This window comes from Pezoporus wallicus, unplaced genomic scaffold, assembly GCF_028554395.1.
Source record: "Pezoporus wallicus isolate ANWC-B61680 ecotype Strahan unplaced genomic scaffold, APGP_CSIRO_Pwel_v1 contig_4131, whole genome shotgun sequence".
NCBI lineage: Eukaryota > Metazoa > Chordata > Aves > Psittaciformes > Psittacidae > Pezoporus > Pezoporus wallicus.
The window spans coordinates 2,876,763-2,891,804 of record NW_026641950.1 but is presented as its reverse complement, the minus strand read 5'-3'; the positions used below and the strand labels follow the sequence as shown (position 1 = coordinate 2,891,804).

The following is a 15,042-nucleotide window of genomic DNA, read 5'->3' as shown; positions in this document are numbered from 1 at the left end:
ACATTCAGAACATTTTACTTCAAAACGAAAGGTTTTCAACTGCAGAAGCCTGTACCAGGGGGCATTTCAGATTTGTCACAACATGGCAGGTGTATTTAATTATCACATCAGAGATGAAAGACAACATGAGAAAATACCACTTTTTCACATGAATTTTAGAGAGGGACAAAGCAGCATCATGTGTCTGCCTGGGTATTTACCTGCTCTGCCCTCTCTTCCCCCATACTTGCCATACTCCGGGTTTGGCAGAACAGTAAGGTCATCCATTCCCTTCGGTGGAAGTTAAAGTTCACTTCCTTGCAGAACTTGAAAAAGGCACAAGCGAGAAGATAAAGACATCTAAAAGGCAGAGAGCTTAGTATTGACGAGATGCCCCTTCACTCACTGAGCTACACACCTGCCTTGAGCACTACCAAATTTTTACTGGACCCCAGGGCAAACAACAGGAACTTCAGCACTGCCTAAGAGCAGCCAAAGCTAATACTACATAGCTGCAACCCTCTGTTCAGACACGCATTGCCATCCAGTGAGTGCAGCCCAGCTTTTGGAACACTTCTGTGTCTGACTAAGTTACAAACATGAGAAAAGTTTTTAGAAAGAGAAGACCTCAGTTCTCCTCAAAACACCCAGAGGAAAGGAGTGCCCAGATCAACATTTAACTCCCTATTTTCTTAAAACAGGGAAGTATAAAACTGAACTGTATATTTCATATCATAAATTTCCAAAAAGCATAGACTAATCCAGTGTAATTCTGCTGTTAGAGAGACACCCATATTTATGTTGGCATGAAGGCCAAAGCCCCTGGAATACAGTGAAAAGATTTGTTCTTGATACCCAACTAGTCTTGATCAGTCAACTGACTATTTTTCCTGTCAGATCGCGTCTCTGGCTCAAACTTCATGTTGCTATTCCTCCTTTAGCCATTAAAAATTAAGTAATTTTCAAAAATCTGGTGACTTTAAATAAAACAGAGTGTTTGAAATCACTGTAATCACAGCTAAATACTAGATCATCCATACTGCACCATGTTCAGAGAATTATTTTGTTACATCTGCATTTACTTCAATTTGATTGTTCCCTACTTCACTGATTAGGCAACTATAAGGTTGAACAGGGTTAAACTCTCCACTCCCACGCCTTTACTTGACTATAACACAGCTCAAAGTCAGTTAAGTTCCAAACCTTAAGTTCCAAATTGGTTTCTCTTTTCCTTTGGCAAATGATGGTTAAAGCTTTATCACAACAAGGCACACTTCCCATTTTCCACATTTTTATATTGGCATGGCATTAAGACCCACTGCCACACACTCAAATTAAGATCTAAAGGTTAACTGTGATCTTCTCCATCGCAAGAAGCCCACTAAGACAGTAAATAGGCACCACTTTTGTAAGCATTTCACTAAACTTAGACTTTACTAAGCACTTATGTCAACCTTTAGCCATTTCAGGTCCAGCACCAGCAACTGAGCACAAGTCCCTGTGTTTTATCCGTCTTCCTGCTCATCACAGAAAAACAAGTAAAGCTTTAAAACAGATTAGGTGTTCCCTGAGTAGTATCACTTAACTGTCTTTCTCCTCTTGTAAAGTGACATTCATTACAAAGGTTCCTAATATGCTTGCACTCATTCTCACAATATAGGCTGTACCTCATTTTTCATTCTTAGGGTCCTAGTTTTAAAAACCACTATGGGAATAGTATGGATTAAATGATGTGGTCCAAAGAATATCAGAAGACCAAGATTTAATCCAGATCTGAAGTTGAAAGATCTACAGAAAACAAAAGCAGGAAGTGTCACCCAGATTAATTCAGGAAGAGTTTATTCATCTTACAGGGGAGAAGAACAATAATAAATCAGCCAAGAAGCTGAAACTGCAACATTCACATTTCTTTCTTTAAGCTGCCTCAAAGATCACTGGCTGTGGTATTTTCTTTCCCTAAGGCATCTCCTTTGAGTCGTGCTTACATCACCAACACTATGCTAACCCAATAAACTTGGAAGAAATACATTTCCAGTTCGCCACTAAACTCCAGAGCATCAGACCTTTCTTTCAATTTCTATTTGCCACAAGCATATCAGCTCTTGAGAGCTTCTTGTATCTTCTGAACTGTAGGTGGGCTGTAGAAATGGGGATAGATTTGCCTTAGTCTTTATTGTGCTGTAATTTAGGAGCAATGGTTTACTGTGTGAAGTAGTAACAGATAGCAAACAGTAGAGCTGTATTTTCAGCCACAGCATCAAAATGACAAACTGCAGTGTCTTGAGGGTTGCCAGACAGGAGTGAATTAAACTGACACTTGTCAGCTGAGAAATCTCTGCCTCTGGTTATAAGCTTTTCCTCTAACTAAAACCAAACAGCCCTTGGCTTCAACTTTGGTAACAGGCAGACAGGAGAAGGAACTTTAGAAACAGGTAGCAAAATAAATCCCCTTAAATCATACTTGGGCACTACTGAAAGAGCATGAAGACAGGGTTGAAGACACCACTGTTGCTCAGAAACAGCTGTAACTTTTAAGTTGCTGCAGTATCTAGGCCTGGAACAGGGGAAAGCACAAACAATTGCTTTAGAGGAGAACAAAAGTCACAAATCCTCCTGGAACAGTTTCAAGCCTGTCAGCAGCTACACTGTCCATTCTCTCCATGGCGGCTGTCAAAAAGCAAGCATTATTTTCACTGTTTCCTGCAGGAAGCCACAGCAATGTCAAATTTCAGGCTGACCCTTGCCTCTGTTGAAGTAAGAGCACGACAATAACAGAACACTGACACTGTGAGACCTTATATGGATGTACTATACCCACAAACGAATAATTTTCTGAATGCCTGAAGGCAAAATATTTTGTGCAACTCTGCAATAGCTACATGCAACAGGCAGACACTGCATAGTTTAGGGATACATGGCAACCTCCTTTCAGTCCTTTCTACATAAACTAGGATAAAACTGCATTAGAAAAGGTTTCTTAAGTTTAATCAGATTGTTTTATTCTGTACTGAAATTTTCTGTTTTAAAATGTAATGGCCTGAAGATTATACAATTATATAACAAAGACCCTTGCTCTGGGTGCTTACACATCAATCTCTGCCAAGAACGTTCAAAACTAGATCAGGAAGCTGTGCTCTCACCAGCTGCCTCTCCAGCTGTAGCCAAATTGCCTTAAATACCTCTGAGGCCAGTGCAAATCAGCTATCATACTCATTCTGACTCTCAGTAATCCAAGGGAAGCAGAGACAAGAACAGTCAAAAACTCAAAAGGACAGTCTCCCTGCAGACATGCCTGGAAGAATCACCAGAACCCATACGCACTCACTGCAACAGAACAGGCATTTCCCTATACACTAATCACGTGCATTGAAAGACTTACTCTAGGACTGAGTCACCAGTATAACCAGCTGCTAAAAATCCCACCTGAACATGATTCTAATTACAGAAGAAACCTGCGTATAAAGAAACAGAAAGCAAGATACAGGAGACCATCCTATTGTTCTCTCAGAACTTTATTTCCTCTTACTTTAGAGAAAGTATCATCTTTGGCATACTTTCCATCATTTCCTCAGTCTTCTCCACAAATATCCTGATAATGACTCAACATATCACTGGACATTACACAATCTTTGAGAAAGCCCAGAAAAGCAACTTTTTCTCAACCTCTGTATGGTGAAATAGCGTATCCCACTCTCTTGTTACCAGACAAGCATCTGATACACAGAAAATAGCAGACAAGATATTCAGATTCCAACACAACAGAAACACTTAATTAGGAGATCCAGGAAGTAATCTGTAAAGAGAGATGGATGGCCAGAAGCTGTTGAATAACTAAGTTCTGAAGAACAGAGGTTTCACACAGGCCACATGACAATACAAGAATACTAACCACTAACACAGACCTCTAGAAATAGTCCATCCTAAGAAAAACCAAAATGCTCTGGCCAATCTTTGGCGTATCTCCACACTCCCTTCAAACTACAGTTTGAGGAGAATTGAGAATTCAGCCACTGGCTCCCTGTTTACATACCCACCCACTACCTTGCATTTTTTAAAATCTCTAGTAGCACCACTCTGGAAAGCAAACCACTACTGTGCAGCAGCGTGGGCAAAGTCCTAGGCAACTGATTCTTCCTACTTGTAGAAAATGACAGCAGGTAAAGTGAAAACTCAATCAAGGGAAAGAAATGAGTACCTCTTTTTTTTTGCCTCTATCAAACTTACTTTGGAGAAGTCATGCAAACATTTCCTTCCCACAGTTCTACTGCACCCGAGAGCATCCCATCTGCCCCACCTCCCAAAATAAGCTCCAGTAAATTACCCTAACTGGCACACAACAAGATTTGTGGCTTGGATGGGCTCTATTTGCATTCATGTTTGTTACATGACAGAACACGGGTTCTTTGCTGTGGTAAGCAAACCCCCAAGTAATAAAATGGGTCTAAAGAACAAATACTGCCAATAGGAGGCAGCCGCCTTTCAATCCTGAACGCAGGCCCATCATAATTTCATCTTTAGCCTTTGTACGTACTTATCTGGAAAGGTTACTATGTGCCTCAGACAGTATGACTTACACAAACAGCAGAGCACATGGAGAAAAAAAAAAAAAAATCAAGTTTGCATTAAACTTGCTACCTGCACATTTCCTGGCATGCTTCCCCAGCCTTCCTACACACCAGGTCCAATTACGTTCAAATTTAGATGCATAAGGATGCAGAAATGAAAAGCGCTGTGAACGACTTCTGAGAGGTCTTACAAACAGCTGATACCGGTCACCTGCAGCATGGTCAGCTCTACATGAGAGGGCAGTCACACTTCAGTAAACACAAAGCAAATAATCCCAGCCTCATTTTGTCCTTTGGTGAAAACTAAATGATAGAATGCCAAATTTCATTTACACATATACTGCCCATTTTTTTACATGACCTTCAACAAAAGTCACCAACTATCCTCCGTCTCACTACCTAAACAAAGGAGTGTCCTGATATATTTAAGATTGATGTTACTCTAATGCATCAAACATGGACAAAGTTACTGGATTTTGTGTACTATAACTGGCAAAAGGGTAAAATCTGTACAAGAGAGTATTTCTGGATTTTAAAATAATGAAGTATGTAAATCCAAGCTATAGTTCACAATCCAGAAAACACACTTCTGAAGTCTGTGCTTTACAGAATACACACTGCCTAGAACCACAAAGCTGCTGGATAATGAAAAGGCAACAACTTAAATGTTGAAATATAAAAGGCAAGTAAGAGAGCCCTTAGCAATATCCAAACTGCATGCCCAGCTCACTGCCACTCGATTCCTCACATTACATCAGTGCAACCACAGCTAGTATTTCATGTCCATTCTTCAAGGACAGTTTACAAACTCCTGCAGGTAAGAGCATACATTGACCTCTCACCTACTTCGGTGCTGCACAGAGAGTAAGAAGGTGTTTCAATTCTGTAAGGATTCAGAGCACAGTTGTTTATGCATGTAGAACGGAATTTGGTGCACAAGGTCAGATGTGGCGAGGCTGTAATTTACAAAGGTGGGAATCAAGGTTGTAAAGCAACTGTACCACAATTCATCATCATCACATAACCACTAGTGCCTACTTTTTCAGCTTTCAAGTTGTCAAGGGTATTAAAACAACCAGCGATTCTCACTGACATGTGCAAGCTGAGCACGCTGTATTTCTGACCTAAACTAGTATGTCAAAATACCTTTTAAGAAATAGGTCAGTTTCTAGCTTTATTAGAAATACCACAGACGGAGACTGCCTTGACAACATTAACAGTGAACTTTCCAAAATGCTTTCCAAGAGCTAACAACACTTTTTCCTGAAATCTGAAGAATCTTAATACCTTCAGAAAAAATCACTCCTCCATACACACCTTCCTTTTTTATCGTTAAACACTGATGCGCGCATGAAGACTCAAACAAATTACAAACATAAAAAATCAGAACCGTATTTAGACACCCACACTGAACCACCACCAATATTCAAAGAACACAAACACACAGTAACAACAGCCTTTAAGAATACAGAATCATTCTGCACGCGTCTATAAACAGAATTTGGGATTATGTTTGAAAAGCGTTATATATAACAAACCCAACTTAGCCACAAGAGTACTGCCGCAAGTGATTTTCACAGGAACCTTCAGTGCCAAGTAACTGGAAAAACCATAACGGCATTCAAGTGACCTTACTGTCTTGAAACAAAATGCACTGCCAGCACAAAAACGTTATCTTAAGTTTAAAAGGGATTAAGAAATGAACGTTGCAAAATTACTGCACATCCAGAAGCAGGGCAGTTACACCTTTAAGAGCTGCTAGAGGACGAAAATTCACGCAAACATTAAGAAAGACGAGCTGTCAGAACTGCTTTATCCTTAACGTGTTACAACCACTTTTGGATTAACCTCCACACAGTTAAATTCCTCAGTGGTACCTGAATCCCTGCAAGACAGCACTGCCTAAAAAGTTTTACTTTTGCAGGACAAGACCTAAGCAGTATTCTTTCTCAGGTTCGCTGCACTGTTCCAAAACACCGGCTACATACTGCCTGCGAACCACCCGCAGAGAGAGAGGTAAACGCCGTGCAGGTAACAGCCGGGGGATGCCCTTCACCCTGCAACTACCAGAGCAGCGCGGCCACCACACTGCACCTACCTCCTCGCAAGCAAGGCCACCGGCTTCGCTGCCCCCGGCGCGGCTCGGGAGCGGCCCCACGCTGCTCACCGCCACCCCAACAACCGCGCCTCAGCTTTGGAAGTTACCAGTCTCGCACATCCCCGGTCCGGCGGCAGCGCCGCGCTGCTGCTCCTGCAGCAGCTGTCCCCGCTGGCTCCCTCCCCGAGGCGCAGCCATCTGCCCTGCGCCCGGAACCCCACCGGCGAACGCACACGCGGCCTCATTGGCGGAAAAGCGAGAGGCGGCTCCACCGAGGAGAGGAGGCCGAGAGAGGGCGAAGAGAGAGGGCCGGGAGCGGGGCCGCCACCGCGGGGAGCGCGCCCAGTGAGCCCCCGCGCCTCAGCAGCGGCTCCCCACTCCCTCCCTCCGCCTGCCGCTCACGCACCCCGCACGTGCGACCGTCGCTCCGGAGGGCGGGCGAGAGGAGCCAGCGTTTAACCCCCAGTTAACTCCTCCGGTGGGGAGGGTGGGCAGCGGGCGCGGGACCCAGCCCCACAGTGGCCGGGAGAGGCGAATGAACGCGGCCCGGCCCACTGACGGACGCGTCCGCGGGGCCAGCTACCGGCCGCTGCCGCCCCCGCGGCGCCAAGCTGCGGCCCGGCTCTCCGCCCACCGCCCCAGGGCGCACGGCGGGGCCGGGGCACCCTAGTGCCCAGGGCTGTTGGCCGAGGCCGGAAGGCGAGGTTATCATCCCCCCCCCCCCTTAGTAATGAAAAGTTCTAAGTTTCCTTTAACATGAGTTTTCAATCCCGCCCCGCAGCCCCTGGGGGATGCTCCCGCTTCTGCTGGGCGGCTCCCCGCAGAAACGCTGGAAAAATCAGCAGCGGAGCAGCAGCCAAGCTGCCACTCTGATAAAAATAGTCTGAGAAACACCCAAAACAAAACCCTGCCCACAAACGGGCCTTCAGTTTTAACTCTTCGGTGCTTTTCAGGGGTGCCGACAACCCACCGCCAAGGCTGTCGCTAAACCAACCAGCTGCTGTAATGAATGCTCTCCCCTTCTGTATGTGCATAAGGAATTAGCATTAGCAGAAAAATTAGAGGGGTTTGTGTAATGCCTACCACTCTTTAGGGCAGTGTTTCTACATGCTCTGAAATGGGAGGGTAAGTTTCAATACACCAGTTAAAATGCAACCAGCCCTCTTAAAACAAAGTGTAACTTGGTAAGTTTTTTCTGAGCAGACTGACGCCATAAAACACTTATAAAAATACAAGTTCCAGAAGAAAAAGGTGTTTCAACAGCAGTATCACTCCCACTTTATTTCACCAACTAGATACAGAAGTGCAGGACAGCCAGAAGGGAGCAGGCAGTTTAACAGAGCAGGCCACAGCGCCCAGTGAATTAAAACCTTGTGTTTATTGAGGGTCTGCTATGGTCTTTAAACAGTATCTAATACAAAGGGTAATGCTCAGGATGAGGTGAAAGTCTATGCCATTTTATCTTCCTCCATATAAATACCTGAAATGATTCTCAGTTTTTCCACTGCTGTGTAAAGACGCTGTACCATTCCACTGTCTCAACTGATGTAACACCCAAGTGCCCCCAAGATCCCACAGGTTTTCATCAGGAAATACTGATTATGGAGAAGCCCCATGTTCTACAAGCATGTCTTCACAAGACTTGCATTAGGGCCTGACGAGACATGATGATCTTTATTTCAACAATCACAGGTATTGGCAAGTATCTGGCAAGCAGTAATTCAGAAGATCCTGTTTCTGAACACTCCTGCTGCACAAGTATTCCTGACTCGTGTCAGGCACTGACAGTCATCGAAACACTCCCCCAGAACAAACCAGAGAAGCAGCCTATTTAAAATACATAAGTGTTTGCATTAGCATGTTGTAACTGAAAACACACAGGCTACAAGTCAACTGCATCGTAAGCTTTCATTTCAGTACAGCCTGTACAGGAAGACATGAAGAACTCTCCTATCCTAACCTGCCCTTTCATGATTTTGGAGTTTTGCGCTTTGGGGTAGGCACTGCTAGATCCAGACGCTGCACTGTAGCAACAGCCTTCTCTTGCTTGTTCAGATTGGGCAAGGTATTTGCCTTACATTCACAGGTTTTGAGGAAACTTTGTTAGCACTTCTTGTGAAGCCCGGAGCAGAATACTTTTGAACTTCAGTCAGAACTTACTGGCAAATAATTTAATCAGGTAATCTGTATTCAAGAGCTGTTTACTTTACAATTGTTTTGCAGTGTTCATGTTCTGTCTGGCTGATAGTTTTCAGTTAATCATTCACTTGTCAGTAGATCAGCTCAATGGAGCCACTGGGCTCATTTACAGTTAGTAGAAGGGCCTCAACCTAGGAAACCCGAGGTGATGACCTTGGCCTAAGAATGATTTAACTCTTGTCTACCTGGCCGCACAATCTAAATCCTGAACTTCCTACCAAAGAGTGGCTATCTGTCCTTTCTCACAGTTAAAAACTCAAAGACTGGGCTGTCAGATGGTTAATTTTATGCAGTCCCTCTCTCTGTTCTGGAGCTGTGCGCAATCTTAAGTAATCAGAAGGCAGCAGCGTGGTACCTATCCTTAAATTGTTACTTGCCTGACTGAATTCCGCAGCATGTTAATTTGCCTAGTGCATCATACTGTGCAAAACACTGTTAAGGTCCTAAAAAAAATAAATCCTAATTTACAGATTTGCTTGATGAGCTTTTAAAGGATAATGTTCCAATGTGGAGGTGGATACCTGGTGGTTTAACTGCATAGCACACACAGAAACACAGGGAACTCAACTTGCCTTTTAACAGAAGTTAAAGGTCAGCATTCACTCTGACATTTTTGTACCCAGGAACTCCCTTGCATATCCCATTTATGTTTCCAGGGCAAGTAATACACACAAAGACTCTCTCTTCCACTGCTTTGCAGTACTTTGCTTCTAAAGAATGTTACAAATCCATGTACTGCACTGTCATCCCAAATATTTAAAGTGTTTGCTGAAGAATACCAGTGACTGGGTGGTAGGGGTGGAAAAGAAGAAAGAGAAATGAAGGACCCATCTCAACCCACTGCAAATGCAAGACATCACAGAAATGCATGGTACCTTTAACATGTTTCTCCAAGTCTAGTATAAGCAGGTAGCAACAATCCAAACAATTAGATTCTGGTTTTACTGGAAATGCCCTTAAATTACTATGAAAACTTTGTCCCTGATCAAAGATCATGAGTCTAATTTTACAATAGCAAGAGACCTATACAGGCAAAACCACAGCATAAAGTACATTGCAAGACAAGGACAAGCAGGAATGCAAACCACTTTGCTTAAACATAGCCAGGGGCCTTGCTGGTGAACACAGTTCTGTATGTATATTCTGTGATACTTCAGAATATATTCAAGTATTCACACAACAAGCACAACCCAAACCACTTGACAAGCGTAGTCCAATATTTTTAGTTACTGCTAAAACACTGTAGGTCAATTGAGCAACACCTCAAAATCATTACCTCACTACCAGCTTCAAACACCACACCACCACAGCTTTCCATTTCAGTTCCTGCATATTCAAAGACTACCTCGGCCTACCAAGCGTATTCTGTCCTACTCCTCACAATCAGGGACAACACAACCTCCTCACCCCATAGGAGACCATCAATAGAGTCATCATGTTTGGACACTAGGATGAGACGGTGTTTAGAATCAACAACTAACTCTTCTGTGACAGTATCTCACATACCAGAAACTGCAGTTAAACCACATGCATGTCAGTTTAAAGTCCTCCAAAAGACATTAACGTGACACTGCAATAGATAGGAAGTGATCTTTTAAAGTAATTATTGTTAGAATTTAGCCTATAAACCCCTAAACTTAAGACTTCAATTGGGAAACAACTGATGGCCATTGTAGTTAACTTTGCATGTGCCAATTGTTTTAATCAAAGAACCCAGCTCCAGGCAGGTTGTATCCACCTACACAGCACTGAGCAGTCTGAAAACATCACCCTCTGGAAAGCCTCAGGCTGCAATGGATGGGGCCTCACAAAGATGCATCCACAACTTAGGGCAAATACTGTCTAATATCCAGGATTCTAGCAGTCACAAAGACCCCATAAAATGTATGAAGACAGATACTCACCCACCCTTTTTCTATCTATTACTTTTACACCGCTTCCCAGCCTCATTTCTGGAGTCTAATTAATCTATGTTCATACCCCACTGCCTGCTTATGAACAGGACCTTGAAGAGGCTTGGGAATGGGCCAGCTGGGACCAGGCATTCAGTGCAGCAAAGCATGACACCCAAGAGTCATGTACTGGAGAAAACAGTCTTCTGGTAAACTCCGTAGATGCATGAGGTTACCTTAAAGCATGGGCTACCGAGGACAAAATCAAATAAGAGAAAACACTCCTCAGTGGGAAAGTGATCTAGCTGGAAGCCTGAGGGTTAAAACTGTGGAAGAAATGCTAGCTGGACAAGATTTACACCTCACAGTGCACGTGCAAGTGTCACCAGGTAACCGTTCTTTACCAAAACTGGTTTTGTAACACTTCATGCACATATGCATATTAATAGCTTTCATTTAACTCATTTTCATAGTTGTGTGCCTGTGCTAATTAGAGAAGTCTGAATAATGGTTCAGTATTATATGAGCTGCACAGGGGAAATGTTTTTTTTTCTGTACTTCTTTTTGTATGCTACATCAACTACAAAATGTCTCCAGATTACAGTCTTTCAATTTGAAGGAATGAAATGAATACTTAAAAGACCAGTTCCTTGCAAACATATACTTAAACCTCCTCTCCTAAAAAAACCAACCAACCCACCCAAAACTACTACAAGCCACCTAAACAAGTATGACTGAAAGATTCAGTATAATCTCTTGACAAATCATAAGAATTTAGCAAGTAAAATGAGGCTTCCCAACCCTGAACAACATTCACAGTGAACGGACAGTTTTCCAGCGCTCCAGACACAAAGAAGACAACCCATGTATTACAAGAAGAATGTCTTGGAGCGCAGAGGCTGGTGAAGATCAAAACCAGGATCTACAACAACACTACATGGACTCATATTTAGCATAGCAAACACCACAGGCCAAAATAATGAAAAGCTATAGGAAAACTGTAATGGCATAATTTCACAAACATCACAGAGTATGAATAACATGAACCAGAAGAATGACAGCAGCACCACATCAAAGAAATTCTTCACAGAAGCTAAGAAGAAAACTGGTTTAAATCAATTGAAGCATATACTAAAGATGAACAATAGCACACAAGGAAGCACTGTGCCAAAAGCAGCAGTGTCACAAGGAATTAAGGAAAAAGAGATAAAGCTAAATGATGAAAAAGGTGAGTTTATCCCTACCTAGAGTAACATGTATGACAAGTATGTTGCTGTGTATCTTGGAACAAAGATTCCCTGCCAGTGTTCTTCAGAGCAATTATGGTTTTTGTTAAAAAATACATTAAGCTTTCAGTTTATTCAGCTGTGCATTTACACGCTGGGATGATGAAGCCAACAGCTAGCTGAGCATTTCTCTGGGCAAGAGTAACTGTAGTAAGTAGCAAATAAAATACTCTCAATTACATGGGAAAGTCCCACTGAGTTTGATGGCACCTTTGTCTTAAGTATGTTGACATTTACATTGGTCAGTGCTTACAGCACATATACCTGGTCCTTCCCAGAAACAGTATCTGCAGTCTGAACCTTCAGCAGACCTATGTGGAACTTCTTAACACCTACAGTCTGGCCTTAACAGTGACTCTTACTTGTCTGCTGAGTATCCGGAGCTCCAAAACAAATGCAAACAGTTAGCTTCTGTCCTGGTACCACCGCCAGGCAGAAGAGAAATATCTGGAGAACATTAGATTTATGGCAGGTTTTACAGATCCCATCTTGGTCCAAGCACAGCCCTCATTCCTTACACAGTATCAAAGACTTTGCCCAGGAATGCCCCCCCTTTCCCCTCACAAAGGCCAGTTTCACATCCCTGATTTTCATAGAATCGTAGCATGGTTTGGGTTGGAAGGGACCTTAAAGATCATTCAGTTCCAGCCCCTTGTCATGGACAGGGACTCCTTCCACTAGACCAGGTTGCTTAAAACCCTGTCCATCCTGGCCTTGAACACTGCCACAACTTCATTTTACTCTTCTTCAAAGGGTTTTCTTTCCTGAGATGCGGGGATTGCTATATCTGAGCTCCTGTCTTCGGAGGCAGGGATTTCTCGCTGTACTTCATATACTTCATGTTTGGTTATATCATATACAGTGTTTTGCAATGAGAAGGAACCTGTTTCAAGCAATACCTACAGACAAACGGTGGACCTGGCCACCACCTCATTACGTGCAAGTACTTGGTGCTCATGAAGATCTGGAGGTAGCAAATGGAGCATAATGGGCTGAGTGGTGGTGTGAAGGAAACCCCAATGATTCATTCCAGTAGCAAAGCTGTATGTATTACCTTAGACATAGCACAGACATTCCTCATCAGCTTGATACCAATGTATTCCATACCATAACCAGTTTCACATTTTAACCAAATACATAAATATTAGAGAACACACATACACGCAAACCAATTTACTACCACAAGCATTATATGGGCTTTTAAAAGTTGGAAAACAAATTGAAAACATGAAGACATGTAAGGCCATGAGTTAGTTACCCTTTTTTCCTTTAAGAGTTCTCTTTGTTTACATTTTTGATTAGTTGAGGCCTCTGTATATTTTTATAAATGTATTTAGGAAAATTAATTCTTTTTGCACAACACTATGTTGTAACTAACTACTACCTCCTGGGTAATTTGAAATAGGCAAGCAATTTTTGGAAGAAACTGCATAAATGCACAGTAGAATTTCAAGATAAAAAAGCAGTATCAGACAGTGATTATCACATCTGCATTTTCAATACATGCATCTCTATTTCTCTCACTTCATCCTCCTCAAGGTCTTTATTTCCCTCATGCATACATCGAAATGTATTATTATTGCTGTATCAATCATTTTGGAGTAGGTTTTTTTCTCAGTTAGAGCAAATTGAACAATGTCTTTTGTTACAAAGCAATGTAATATTAGTTTCTGAAAATTACTTTTGCAAGGCATTTGAAGTTAATGGCGAAGTGCACATGAATTGTCCAACAAAGCTCACTTCTGGCCCAATCCCTGATGTTTGCACCCTCTTCACTTATCCAAGCAGTAGCTGGCAGGGTTCCACCTGGAGATGTCATCCAGCTACAGCCATGTTGGTGGGATAAGCACCACTAACTGAGGGCACATGGACATACACCAGTACTCATTGCCCAGATCTCTTTATTTTGCCTTACACCTACCCTAACTCAGTGCAAGCATGCAGTCTGGAGCAGGAACCCAAGCAAAATCTCCATAAACTAATTCTCTACAAACTAGTTCAACTACCAGGAGCAGAATAATAGCATGAATGCTAAGCTCCCAATAGCTTAGTTTACCATAGTTTTAAGTTATCTTAGAGATGAACAGTGTACATACTGCCTCAAGCCACCTCCACCTGCTTCCATGGAAGCATGGAAGATTTACATGGGTTCCAAGAACATAAGGAAAAATAAGTTAATTGGACTTGACTTAACCACCAAGTTAAGGGTGAATACATATATAATGAAAGGACAAAGATAGCTGTCTGTCTTATAGATTTATAGCAACATATGTGCTTGACACATCAAATACACAGTTTATTGGTATATGCTAACACATTCTGGGACTAGTTTCAGCAGGCATGCATACAACACAGTTATAAATTACTGCACTGTTAAACATAGTGAAGCTGAAGTTATCCAGTACAGCTCATAAAGTGTAAGTACTGTAAGTACTGACAGTACTGTAAGACCTGCATTTTGCTCTTCACAAAGACTCTTTGGAATTCAGTTTATAAATACAGTTCTATAAAACAGGTCAAGTATCTGAGTTTGCAGGAGACCTGAGCAGTTTGTGCAGGAAGCTATACCAAAGCTAAGCTGAGTATAAAAGAAAAAAGTTCTCCAAGTAGTAATTCTGTATGGATGTTTCTTAATTCAGCCTCCTGAATCCCAGCTACAGCACGTTCTACTAGAATTGCAAATACAGGCTTGGGTGAACAAACATGCTTTGGTAAACAAGTGCTCTGGCACACAGTGTTAGGTAGGTGAGGTTTACCCAGAACACTGAGAGTTCTTCCTCAAATTGTAGAGATGAGCAAGAACACAAGCACCATATTTGCATTTTCAAGCTATATACTGGTATTCTATTTAAATGAAACTAAACAATGGTGTTAGTTTGGGGTGAGTGTGTGTCCCCTCACAAAAGGATCACAGCCTTCTTCCAAAACATCAGCATTTTAAAGGCTGCCTAAAATCTACAGAATAAACTAGTGTTTGGTCATCTTAATATTTGTTACAAACTGTTTATGTCAAAAGACGCATG

General features: G+C 42.3%; 1 protein-coding gene across 3 annotated transcripts in view; it reads right to left on the bottom strand.

The window, feature by feature from the left end:
* The window catches only part of SGK3 (serum/glucocorticoid regulated kinase family member 3), a 59,961-nt gene that overhangs the window by 29,679 nt on the left and 15,240 nt on the right, over window positions 1-15,042 (bottom strand). The window contains exon 1 of one of the 3 annotated variants that reach the window (XM_057426256.1): window positions 7,049-7,189. The exons of 1 other annotated variant lie outside the window; for it this stretch is intronic. The gene's annotated coding sequence lies outside the window, so the exon portion shown is untranslated. Of the gene's footprint in view, window positions 1-6,642; window positions 6,739-7,048; window positions 7,190-15,042 lie in introns of those variants that run through there. One more of the 3 variants, XM_057426257.1, reaches the window with a different exon arrangement.